The sequence below is a fragment of the Sus scrofa genome, chromosome 6 (genome assembly GCF_000003025.6).
Source record: "Sus scrofa isolate TJ Tabasco breed Duroc chromosome 6, Sscrofa11.1, whole genome shotgun sequence".
Classification (NCBI taxonomy): domain Eukaryota; kingdom Metazoa; phylum Chordata; class Mammalia; order Artiodactyla; family Suidae; genus Sus; species Sus scrofa.
Window position 1 is genome coordinate 62915273 of NC_010448.4, and position 11867 is coordinate 62927139.

Genomic DNA, 11867 nt, shown 5'->3' on the forward strand with positions numbered 1-11867 from the left:
GTAACCAACCCAACTAGCATCCGTGAGGATGCAGGTTAGATCCCTGGCCCCACTCAGTGGGTTAAGGATCTGGTGTTGCTTGGAGTTCCCGTCGTGGCGCAGTGGTTAACGAATCCGACTAGGAACCATGAGGTTGCGGGTTCGATCCCTGACCTTGCTCAGTGGGTTGACGATCCACCGTTGCCGTGAGCTGTGGTGTAGGTTGCAGATGCAGCTCGGATCCCACGTTGCTGTGGCTCTGGTGTAGGCCTGTGGCTACAGCTCCGATTCGACCCCTAGCCTGGGAACCTCCATATGCCTCGGGTGCTGCCCTAGAAAAAAAAAAAAGAAAAAAAAAAAAAGGATCTGGTGTTGCCTTGCGCTGTGGTGGAGGTCAGAGACAAAGCTGGGATCCAATGTTGCTCCTGCTGCGGTTTAGGCCGGCAGCTGCAGCTCCAGTTGGACCCCGAGCCTGGGAATTTCCAAATGCCACAGGCACAGCCCTGACAAAAGCAAAACAACAACAAAAATCAAAATGGAGTAACTACAGTTTAGGCGTCCAAAATGTAATGGGGTGTGGTTTCAGGCATGTTCTGTGTCGCTGAGTACTTGAATTTTCTGAACTGTATCAGACTCAAGGACACCACGAGCCATTCTCAAAACAGTATTTGCCTGGAGTTCCTGCTGTGGAACAGCAGGTTAAGGATTGGCGTTGCCTCTGCAGCGACCCCAGCACTGCCACCGTTGTGGGTGTAGGTTGCAGTTGCAGCTCAGATTTGATCCCTGGCCCAGGAACTACCATATATGCCAGGGACACAGGAAAAAAAAAAAAAAAACTATCTGCTGGCAACTGCCACCTGCAACCTTGTGGTCTCAAGATCTTCTTGGAACTATGCGACCATTTCCCTCCCCAACAAATCCTTGCCTAACAAGCACCCTAACAAGCGGAAGGGCCCTTGGAGAGCATGTGAGGGCGGCGCGCAAGGGGAGGTGCTTCAGGCTCGGCGGCGGCTGGAGTAGGGCGGCGCGTGCGAGCAGCCGGGAGCTGCGTGTGTGCGCTCGGTGGGGCCTGAGGGGGCGCAGACCCGGAGTGGCCCGACTGTGGGGGAGGAAAGAGAACGGGGCGCTGCGCGTCCCGGGTTTGCGGGTGGGAGAGGGACCAGGGCTAGGAGGTGAGCCCTCAGGTGTGTATCCAAGGGGGACCCTGCACGTGTGCCTGCCAGGGCAGGGTGTGACTCCACCTGCCTGTGCAGGTGTGAGCTCAGGTGTGTGCTTGTGTCCTGTAACCCTTGCCGTCACTCCTTACTCGCCTCTTTCCCGGACCCTGGCAGCCATTAACCTCCTCTCTATCTCTGTTCTGGACATCTCCCCATAAATGCGGTCGTAGGATACGTGCTGTTTTGTGTCTGGCTTTTCCCGCCGAGCATCATGTTTCCCATCCATCTGTGCGGTGTGTCAGTTTGTTTTGTAGCCGAGTAACAGTCCATTCTATGGACATACTACAGTTGGTTTACCCAAGTGTTGCTTTGTGAATGGGTTTTCAGTTCAGGGGATTGAGGAGATGGTCTGTCCCGGGGTGGCCTGTGTGTGTGGCTGTGGCCTCAGCCACTGCCCACTGCCTGTGCTCATTTACCAGAATCCCAGCCCTGGGCGCACGGTGCAAGCCAGGAGCTTGGAGCCCCACTGCTATGTGGGGAGTAGACTCCGGGAACAGGAATCCATCCCTTCACGTGCCATCTGCAACCTGGGCCCGCGACTGAGACCACAACCCGCATCTACTGAGGCCAAGCAGCCCGGAGGCAGAGCCCAGTGGCAGGTGATGGAGCCCGAGGCCCAGTGATGCAGAGGGCAGGGCGGTGGTCACAGGGCTGGACGTTTTTAGAAACCAAATCTCCCTCAAAACATGCCCTGCCCCTGCTGCCTTCACTTTGCTGCCCTGGCCTCCACCTCCTCACGGGTCTCTGCCTCGCTTTGCCCCTCCCCTCATCTCCACATAACACTGAGGGGTCTTGAACCCTGAACGATGAGGCCATCCCTCCCCTTAAACCGCCCAGGTCACTGCGCAGGTCATCAGAGCAGGGTCAGGAGACTCTCCCTGCAACCCAGGTAGAAAATGTTTTCAGCTTCGCAGTCCAAGGAGCAAACCAAGGATGGCATGTGGGTTCTTTCCTTGTGAGAGAAAACATACATCCTTTAGGTTTTTTCCTGAGGCAATCTAGAACTTTGTTGAGGGACCCTGAAATCTGAATTTCATGTACCATTTGTCTTCTGTTCATCCCCCCCTCCGCCCAATCACTTAAAATGTAAAAACTATTCTTAGATCACAGACTGTACAAAAACTGGCACTGGGGCCAAGTTTGCTGACCCCCCATTTGTAACAAATTCACCTTCCTTTCCACGCCTCCTGACTCCTGCGTGACCTAACTTCAGCTCGTGTCGCAGGCCTCTCCGTGGCTCCCTCCTTGCCCATCATGCACCTCCTCCACCTCGCCGGCCCCTCAACAGCGCATAAGCTGAGCTACTCAGAGCCTTTCCCTGGCCGCCCACACCTTGAGATGCGTTTTGCCCCGCACCACGTTTGAATGCTTTGCACGTGTTCCCATTCACCACAGACTGGAAGCTTCACGATGCGACGCCTGGTCTGTGGAGTGTTTGTTAAAGGAATGAACAAGCAGCCTTCCACCAGAGGTACTGTTACCCCATCCCGCAGACAGAAACCTGAGGGCTCCCAGCAGAGAGTGGTGAAGGTGGGTTTGATCGTAGATCTGACCGCTTACCCAGTATGCTCCCTGTTCCAGCCGAGGAAGGAGCCTGGGTGGGCCAGGGCCCCAAGCCCAGCTCACCGCTCCCACCCCTGGGGTGAGTTCAGGACAGCTGGGACCACGATGTGCAGTCTTCTTCTGGGCACACACCCACGTGACATTTCCACTGTGTCCCCATCAGTCCCCGTCATGAGGGATCCTGCCATGGACTGCAGCTGCCGCCATCCATAAGCCTACGAGCAAGGAGCTGAGACCTGAGACCATTACACAGCATATCACTCGCTTTGGGTGAAGATCAAGAATGGGCACAATTCACGTGTTGGTCAGAAATCCTAGCAGCAGCCGAGTCCGGGCTTGCGCGCTGGACGGGACCTGTCCGTGGTCCTGAAGCGCCCTGGAGCCGAGCTTTCCCACGGTGCCTACGAGCCATGTGCACATGGTGAAATGAGAATTCAATAAATAGTCACAAATCCAGTTTCCTGGTCACACCACCTGCATTCCATATCGGGCTGATGGCAGCCAAATCCCATCCTCATGGAGAGTGCTAGAGCTCAATCTGGACAGGGGTTACACAGGTGTGTGCATTGGTCAAAACTCATTGAGCTGAGCACTCATCTCTATTTTAAAGTTTGTCTTTCAGAGTTCCCGTCGTGGCTCAGTGATTAATGACTATGACTGGCATCCATGAGGACACAGGTTTGATCCCTGGCCTTGCTCAGTGGGTTAAGGATCTGGTGCTGGCGTGAGCTGTGGTGTAGGTCCCAGATGTAGCTTGGATCTGGCATTACTGTGGCTGTGGCTGTGGCTGGCAGCTGTAGTTCTCATTTGACCCCTAGCCTGGGAGCTTCCATATACCATAGGTGCTGCCCTAAAAAGCAAAAAATAAAAAAGTAAAAATTGTCTTTCTTTACTCTGTTTTTTTGGCCGCCCTGGGGCATAGGGAACTCCCAGGCCAGGGATCAGATTCAATCCACCACCTCAAACTAAGCTGCAGCTGCAGCAACACTGGATTCTTAACCCACTGTGCTGGCTGGGGATGGAACCCACGTCCCAGCACTCCCAAGACGCTGCTGATCCCATTGCACCACAGCAGGAGCTCTCAGGTTGTCTTTTTGAAACTCAAGTCTGATTCCGTTTCCCCCTTTCCATCCTTTTTTTTTTTTTTTTGTCTTTTCTTCTTCTTAGGGCTGCACTCATGGCATATGGAGGCTCCCAGGCTAGGGGTCAAATCAGAGCTACAGCTGCCGGCCTACCCCACAGCTCACGGCAATGCCGGATCCTTAACCCACCAAGCGAGGCCAGGGATCATGAGCCACTGAACCACGACGGGAACTCCCCCATCCCTTTCTTTACAATCTTTGATTTAACCCCTCTGTGCCCCCATTCCCCCCACCTGTTTAACAGAGGGTGGTGACAGTACCTCCTTGTCCCTACATTAAGGAACTTGGCCAGCCCAGCACAGTGAGCCCCTAAAAACTCACAGGCAGGGGCTGGCATGGGCTGCAGCCCAAGGACTGGGCCTAGGCTCAGGGGCAGTTCTAGAGGCCCGTCACCTAGGCATCAAATCAGAAGGCTGCTTTCTACAGGAGCCCTGAGCCTGGGAGCCTGGTGGGGATGCAGGGGTGAAAGCAGTGTGGCCTCAGGCAGCAAGGGCCCTGTGAGCTGTTTCTGTGTCTTCTTTCATTTCACAAAGTCTTTTCACGGCAGACTGCCTTCCACCCTCCTGGGGGACTGTCCCTGTTGTACCAGGAGGAAACAGGCTCTGAGTAAAGCCATTAAGCTGCAGGTCCAGGGCTTCCTGCTCCAAGTGCAGCCCTCCCTGGGTCACCCCTGTCAAGGAGAGGGGGTGGGCGTGGACGCCTGCGGCTCTTTTCCTGAACTTACTCACCCACGGGGCCTGTGCCAGGGGTGGGAAGGAGCCTTTGGCAAGAAGTCTTTCCACGTCTGTTTGGGTCTAAGGGTGTGGCTGTGCCTGAGCTGACACAACTCTGCCTCCCACCATGGACTTGGAGACACAGAGGGTGTCATCATCAGCTGGGAAGTGGGGAGAAATTATTATCTCTGTGTTACAGAATGAAGTAGAGACCAGATTTTTTTTTTTTTTTTTTTTTTGTCTTTTCTAGGGCCGTACCCATGGCATATGGAGGTTCCCAGGCTAGGGGTCTAATCAGAGCTACAGCTGCTGGCCTACGCCACAGCCACAGCACCAGATCAAGCCACGTCTGTGACCTACACCACAGCTCACAGCAACACTGGATCCTTAATCCACTGAACGAAGCCAGGGATCGAACCCGCAACCTCATGGTTCCTAGGTGGATTCATTTCCGCTGCACATGATGGGAACTCCTGTGCTCTCTTTGAATGCTGCATTTGAACCCATCAGCACTGTCAGCTCCACCTTCAAAATAGGTCCATTGCTGACCACTTGCCACACCTCAACCTGCGCCACTCCCTGGACTCCAGCAGAATTTGTCTCCTGGATCTCCCTGCCTCTTCTGTCACCCAACGGTCTTCCCTATGGCAGCCAGAGAAATCCTACAAATAGCTAAGTCACAACACAGCCCTCCTCACTCAAGGGCCTCCCATGGCTCCCATCTCTCTCAAGGTAGAAGCCAAAGTCCACACGTGACCCATAAGCCTCCCGGTTCTGACTGTGTCCTCTTCCATCTCCTTCCCTCAATCCCCTCCCACCAGGCCCCCTTGCCTGTACCTACTTTGGGGCCCAGGCATGTTCACCCTCCGGAACCACTTCTCCCCGAGTCCTTCCCTCTACTCGGTCTGAGGTCCCAGCACCCTGGAGCGCTGACCTGTTTCCTTGGTTACCCTCTGCGTCCCCACACGAGGACATCAGCTCCGTGAAGCCGGGCCATGGCGGTCCTCTTCACTGCAGTAGCCAAGCCCAAAGGGCGCTGGCTGGTCCTCGGAGCTCAGCACGTGTCTGTGAAAGGAAGACAAAACCTGCTGGTTCTGGCTGCAGGGACTCATCTGAGGAGCTGCAAGAGACATGGCCAGCGGCTCCGGGCAACGAGCACAGGCCAGGCCCACAGGGGATCTCAAGGCTCACCTGCACACAGGCACACACAGACACAGAGTAACACACCCAGCCTGACTTCCAGATTATGGACAGTTAACACACAATAGATACATGGTCTACAGTGGGCCACACACACTACATTCGTGATGCACGTCCCTCGCCTCCTCACACACCCCCTCATTCCCACACACCCTCCAGGCTGGACCAGCCACACGGCCACCACTGCTCCCCGAAGTCACGGCTGCTGTTCCCCACGGGCCGCGCGCCCTCGAGGACTACAATTCCCGGCATGCCCGGGGAGCGGTGCATTCTGGGAGCTGTAGTCTGGGTGGACTCGCGGGCCAAGGTGCATTCTGGGAGGCGTCTCCCAGCGGCGTGACGTGCCCGGCGGGGCGCGCGGCGCATTCTGGGAACTGTGGTGCCGGCCAGCGCGCGCTCGGCTCCCGGCAGCGTCCGCCCGGCGGTGAGGTGAGTCTGGGTGGGCTCCCGCGGCAGAGGAACTGCCCAAAGCCGCGAACGCCTGCGGCGGCCTGAGCCTACCGTGGGGCAGGGACACGCGCGGATGCGGAGTGACGGGCTGACCCGGAGCGGCGCGTGGGCGGACGGGCGGCCAGACAGACCGGGAGCAGCTGACTGCGATGAAGGGTGTGGGGCTGCCTGAGCAGTTGCGTGTGTGTCTGGCTGTGGTTCTCTGTCGGGCTTGCCTCGGTGTGTGTGTCTGACTGACGAGCTGGGAGTGTGTGGTCGGCGGACAGGATGTCTCACCGATGCGACCAAGTGTGAGACCGACAAAGACGCTCACTGAGACTTCGTCGGAGGGTGTGCGACGTGAGTGAGAAGCTGTGTCTGTGACTGTGTGTGATTTCGGGTGTGTAGCTGACTGGCTGTTGAAATGATCCTGCACGGTGCTGATGCCGATGCGTGTGTATTTGACTGACTGTGCGTGGCACTGAGAAAGTTGGGTGCGGGGGTGTGTTTGGGGATGTGACTGACAGACTGCCTGAGGGCGGGAGTATGCATATAACTACGACTGGGATTTTGTCAGGGGGAGTATATTTGGATGATTGGAAGAGCGTTTGCCAAGTATGTGACAGGAATTGTGCTTTGCCACGTCTGTAGCGGAAATTATGGGACCAGCAGTCACCCAGCTGGCTTTATGCCCACTGACACCTTTTCTGGCCTTAAGTCTGGCAGCAGGCGGTCGAGTCATCAGATGGGGCATCTGCTGCATGTTTGCTCTGTGCCAGGCCTATTATCAGGTCAAGGAGCAAGAAAAGAAAGAATCGGTCTCCTCAGTTGCTTAAGCAGTTGTGGCCAGGGGAGCTCGACCTGATATGAGGCCTGAGCGTGATCCACATCCATGTGTCTCAAAGACTCATCAGGGATTTTTCCAAGGCAGCAATTCCAGGGGTGCAAAAGGGGGCTTGGAAACTGTCACTGCATTTATTTTTACTCCTGGTACCCCCATAATAATTCCCGGCATCAAACTCCACCTGTCCCGGTTCTTCCACTTGATCAGCACCTGTTTACTGTGTACTTGCTGTAGGCTCCAGCATGCCCACTCTCGCTGAAGGAACATATGGTTAGAGCACAGAGATAGGACAAAAAAAAGTCCTGGGGTACTCAGCAGGCTACTTAGCCTGCTCCCAGCTGCTGGGATAGCTCTTGGAGAAGATGACAGCTAAAGTGGAGCCTGAGGACTAGGAGAAATGAGTCAGGTGCAGAGAGGGATTTTAGCACAAGAGAATAAGAAGGTCAAAAGAACTCAGGAATTGGGGTAACAGCAAAGGTAAGGTTACAAGAGGCCCAGGTGAGCTTTACAGTGGAATTAGGGTCTAGAACACAGCTTTGCCTGAAATCACCAGCTGCCACTGAAAGCTTTCGGGATTGAGTTCCTGTTTTACTAATGTGTACTTCTCCTTGTGCCCAAAGCCATGTCTCAAGTGCCAACATTTGGTATCTGTCATCCTAGGAGGTGTAAAATGATATCTCATTGTGGGGTTTTATTTATTTATTTATTTGATTTTTAGGGCCGCACCTGCTGCATGTGGAAGTTCTCAGGCTAGCGGTCGAATTGGATGGAGCTTCAGCTGCTGACCTGCGCCACAGCTTGTGGGATCCAAGCTGCATCTGCAACCTACACCACAGCTCACGGCAACACCGGATCCTTAACCCACTGAGCAAGGCCAGGGATCAAACCTGCATCCTCATGGATGCTAGTCAGATTTGTTTCTGCTGAGCCAGGATGGGAAGCCCCTCATTGTGGTTTTGATATGCACTTCTCTGGTAGCTGATGATGGTGAGCTATTTTTTTTTTAATGTACTTATTGGTCATTTGTGTATCTTCTTTGGAGAAATGTCTAGTCAAATCCCTTGCCCATTCTTTTTTGTTTTGGCTCCACCTGCAGCATGTAGAAGTTCCCCAGGCCAGGGCTCGAACCTGCCACACATTTGTAGGCTGCAGCTGAAGCAATATCAGATCCTTAACCAGCTGTGCCAGCCAGGGATCAAACTGGCAGTGCCACAGAGAGGAGCCAGATCATTAAATCACTGTGCTGGCCTTCCCATCATGGCTCAGCAGTAAGGAACCCGACTAGTATCCATGAGGACGTGGGTTTGATCCCTGCCCTCACTCAGTGGGTTAAGAATCCAGCATTGCTGTGAGCTGTGGTGTAGGCCAGCAGCTGCAGCTCCGATTTGACCCCTAGCCTGAGAACCTCCATATGCCTCAGGTGCAGCCCTAAAAAGACAATAAATAAATAAATAAACAAATAATAAATCACTGCGCCACAGCTGCAACTCCTAGAAAATATTTTTAACTAAATGATAATGAAGTTGTAAAACCAAACTTTTGGGTGTATAGCTAAAGCTATGTTTAAAGAAAAATTTATAGCCTGAAATACAGGTTTTAGAAAAGAAAAGCTGAATATCAATTATCTAAGATTCCATCTCAGAAGCTACAAAATAATTAGCAAATAGAGTAAAGAGAATGGCTGTGTGGCTGTCTGGGGAGTGGAGTATGTGCGAGATAGGAGACAGCCCTGACTCTCTGTGGGAGGAGCATGCTGGCCTTGGAGTCAGGCTCCCAGGGTTTATAGCTCAGCAACTGCCCTTCCTTTCCCTCCCTATCTGGGAGTCTGTAGGGAAATCTTTTCTCCTCTCTGTTTTCATACCCATAAAATGAGGAATTCCCATCGTGATGCAGTGGTTAACGAATCCGACTAGGAACCATGAGGTTGCGGGTTCACTCCCTGGCCTTGCTCAGTGGGTTAAGGATCTGGCGTTGCCATGAGCTGTGGTGTAGGTCACAGACGCGGCTCGGATCTCAAGTTGCTGTGGCTCTGGCGTAGGCCGGCGGCTGCAGCTCCGATTGGACCCCTAGCCTGGGAACCTCCATATGCCACGGGAGTGGCCCTAGAAAAGGCAAAAAGACCAAAAAAAAAAAAAAAATAGAAAGGCACTGTCCTGATTATTTTGATTATCTGTATCTCTGTGAGAATGAGTCACATCTCATAGGCCCCCAGCCCACATCTGCCCTACAGCAGGTATGACACAGGCCCCAAGTTCACATGATGACACAACTCTGATCTTCCTGCAGACCCAGTTCCAAGGCTCCAGCCATCCTGGATCTCACTAGAGGCCTGCTGCCCAATGGCCGTCCCAGTGCCCTGGGAGCAGGATGGCTTTCTTCGAGTGATGGTGGAGGATGCTGAGGCCAGCTTCCCCCAGGTCCAGGAATCTAACTCTGGTCACACCTCCCACCCGCTTCCGGCACTTCTGCTTTAAGGAGGCCTCCAACCCATAGGAGGCCCTGGCCCGGCCGCGTGAACTCTGCCACGAGTGGCTGAGGCCCAAGATGCACTCCAAGGAACAGATGCTGGAGCTGCAGGTGCTGGAGCTGTTCCTGGGCACGCTGCCCCCCAAGATCCAGGCCTGGGTGGGGGCCCAGTGCCCCAAGAGTAGCGAGGAGGCTGCTGTGCTGGTGGAGGATCTGACTCAGGCGCTGGACAAGAGAGGTGAGAGGCAAGTGGCTGGTGCTCCCAACACACGGGGTAGGGCCCGCCCCGGAACGTGGGAAGCTGGTTTGGACTTGGGCCCACTCACCCGAACCCCCACACACCATGCTGAGCAGGTCTGTTTTGATTGCCAGGGACCAAAAACCCAGGCCACACTGATGAAAGCCACGTAGGGAGGTTTTACGGCAATAGATCCAGAAGCTCATTTGGCAGCATCAGGACGCTGATTTGTTTCTCAGTTGAGTTTTCCTGTTAGCTTCATTCTTTTTTTTTTTTTTCAGAGACGTCTCTTTTAAGTTTTAAATTAAAAGTTCACCCTGGTGAGATGATTGGTTGGGGAACAAAATCCAAATGCAAGCTCTCCTCTCTTGTCGCCCACAGACACAGTGGAAGAGGCAGGGTGGCTGCAGGGTCAAGCCCTTGCCAGCTGATCCTGGGCCTTTGACCCGAGCTGGCTCTTTAGTCCCACACAAGCCCTGCACACCTAGCTGGAGACTGGGTGACACCAGGAGAGGTGACAAGAGCTGGAGAGCGACAGAGGAGCCAACCGCTAGTGGGGTGGGGGGTGCCTCACAGTGGCAAAAAGGCCCCCACCTTCAGCCACCGGCACCTCTGGGAGCCCTTCCTGCAACCCCCACTTGGAGTGGAGCGGTGGTCGTCCTTCTCCGGGTTCCAGAAGGTGTGGCCTTTGAAAGGATGCAGCTAGCAGACCACACAAGATCGCGCTACCTGGCTTTCCAGCACCTGCCCTGGGGCTGGGGGGCAGGGAGGGGTGCTGGGGGGGGGCCAGATTCCGACCTTCCCCGCCCACCGGCACCCTGTCAGCCAGCCCCATACTCACATACACTAGTTGTTTTTATATATGCATATATATTATGGTTGTATATTAAAAAGAGAAAAACAGGAGTTCCCGTCGTGGCGCAGTGGTTAACGAATCCGGTTAGGAACCATGAGGTTGCGGGTTCGGTCCCTGCCCTTGCTCAGTGGGTTAACGATCCGGCGTTGCCGTGAGCTGTGGTGTAGGTTGCAGACGCGGCTCGGATCCCGCGTTGCTGTGGTTCTGGCGTAGGCCAGTGGCTACAGCTCCAATTCAACCCCTAGCCTGGGAACCTCCATATGCTGCGGGAGCGGCCCAAGAAATAGCAACAACAACAACAACAACAAAAAAGACAAAAGACAAAAAAAATTAAAAAATAAATAAAAAGAGAAAAACAAAACAAAAACTGGCCTGAAGAGAATCTCCTGAGGACCCAAGAGGCTCAGGAAGTGTACTGTCCCCTCCCACCCACAAAAATTCTCTTATAACGTCTTCCGGTGGGACTTTCAGGAAACCTCCCCCCCCAGCTCCCTGCCGCCCCCACCCTCCTGTGTCACCCGACCTGGACGGTCCTGTGTTAGTTTCATTCTTAAGTAGCTTCTGTCCCCGAGGGAGACGGAGTTGGCCCAGCAGTCCCATGCTTGTGTCTCGTCAGTGTCAAAACCCGTCGGGAGAACAGCGAAAGATGCCCAAGCTCAGCCTTGCTGAGCAGGTCAGGTCGTGAGCTTGGCTTTGGTGGACCGGTGGTGGGACTGACGCGAGCAAGGGCACGTCCCCAGGGAAAAGCCAGGCTGCCGCTGCCAGATAAGGGCTGGGTGCCTGGCTGGGGGAGGGAGCAGAAACACCCCGTGTCCCCTGCCTCCCCCTCAGAGCCCTCGCTGTGCTGACCTCCAGGGTCTGGGGGAGACAGACCTGCCCCAGGCCATAGTGGGCACCGTGGTTTAGAGACGCACTCACATGTCAGCCCGGGGAGGTCCCATGGTACCCCAGGCAGACCCAGCCCTGGGACCATCCAGAAGGGTCTGGCCCCACCTGGTGGAAGCTCTGCCGTGGGGTGGGTGAGGCGAGGAGGTGGGTGGTGGGCAGGGAGACTCAAAAGAACCTTTGAGACTTAGCACATCCAGCCCCTGCTCTGCCTCCTCCTGGCTCTGTGACTTTCTCGCCTGTTTCCCCGTCAGCATAGTGGGGGTTGTAGGAGTAGCACCCACCTCCGTGCCATTGAGAGGTGATGACGAGGCGGTCTTTGCAGCGCGTGAGAC

General features: G+C 54.8%; 1 long non-coding RNA gene across 1 annotated transcript; it reads left to right on the forward strand.

Annotated features, from left to right (window-relative positions):
• On the forward strand, positions 6148-10697 carry LOC100626788. Its single transcript, XR_303915.3, has 3 exons — positions 6148-6243; positions 9374-9791; positions 10173-10697. It is a non-coding gene; the product is annotated as an uncharacterized LOC100626788 (long non-coding RNA).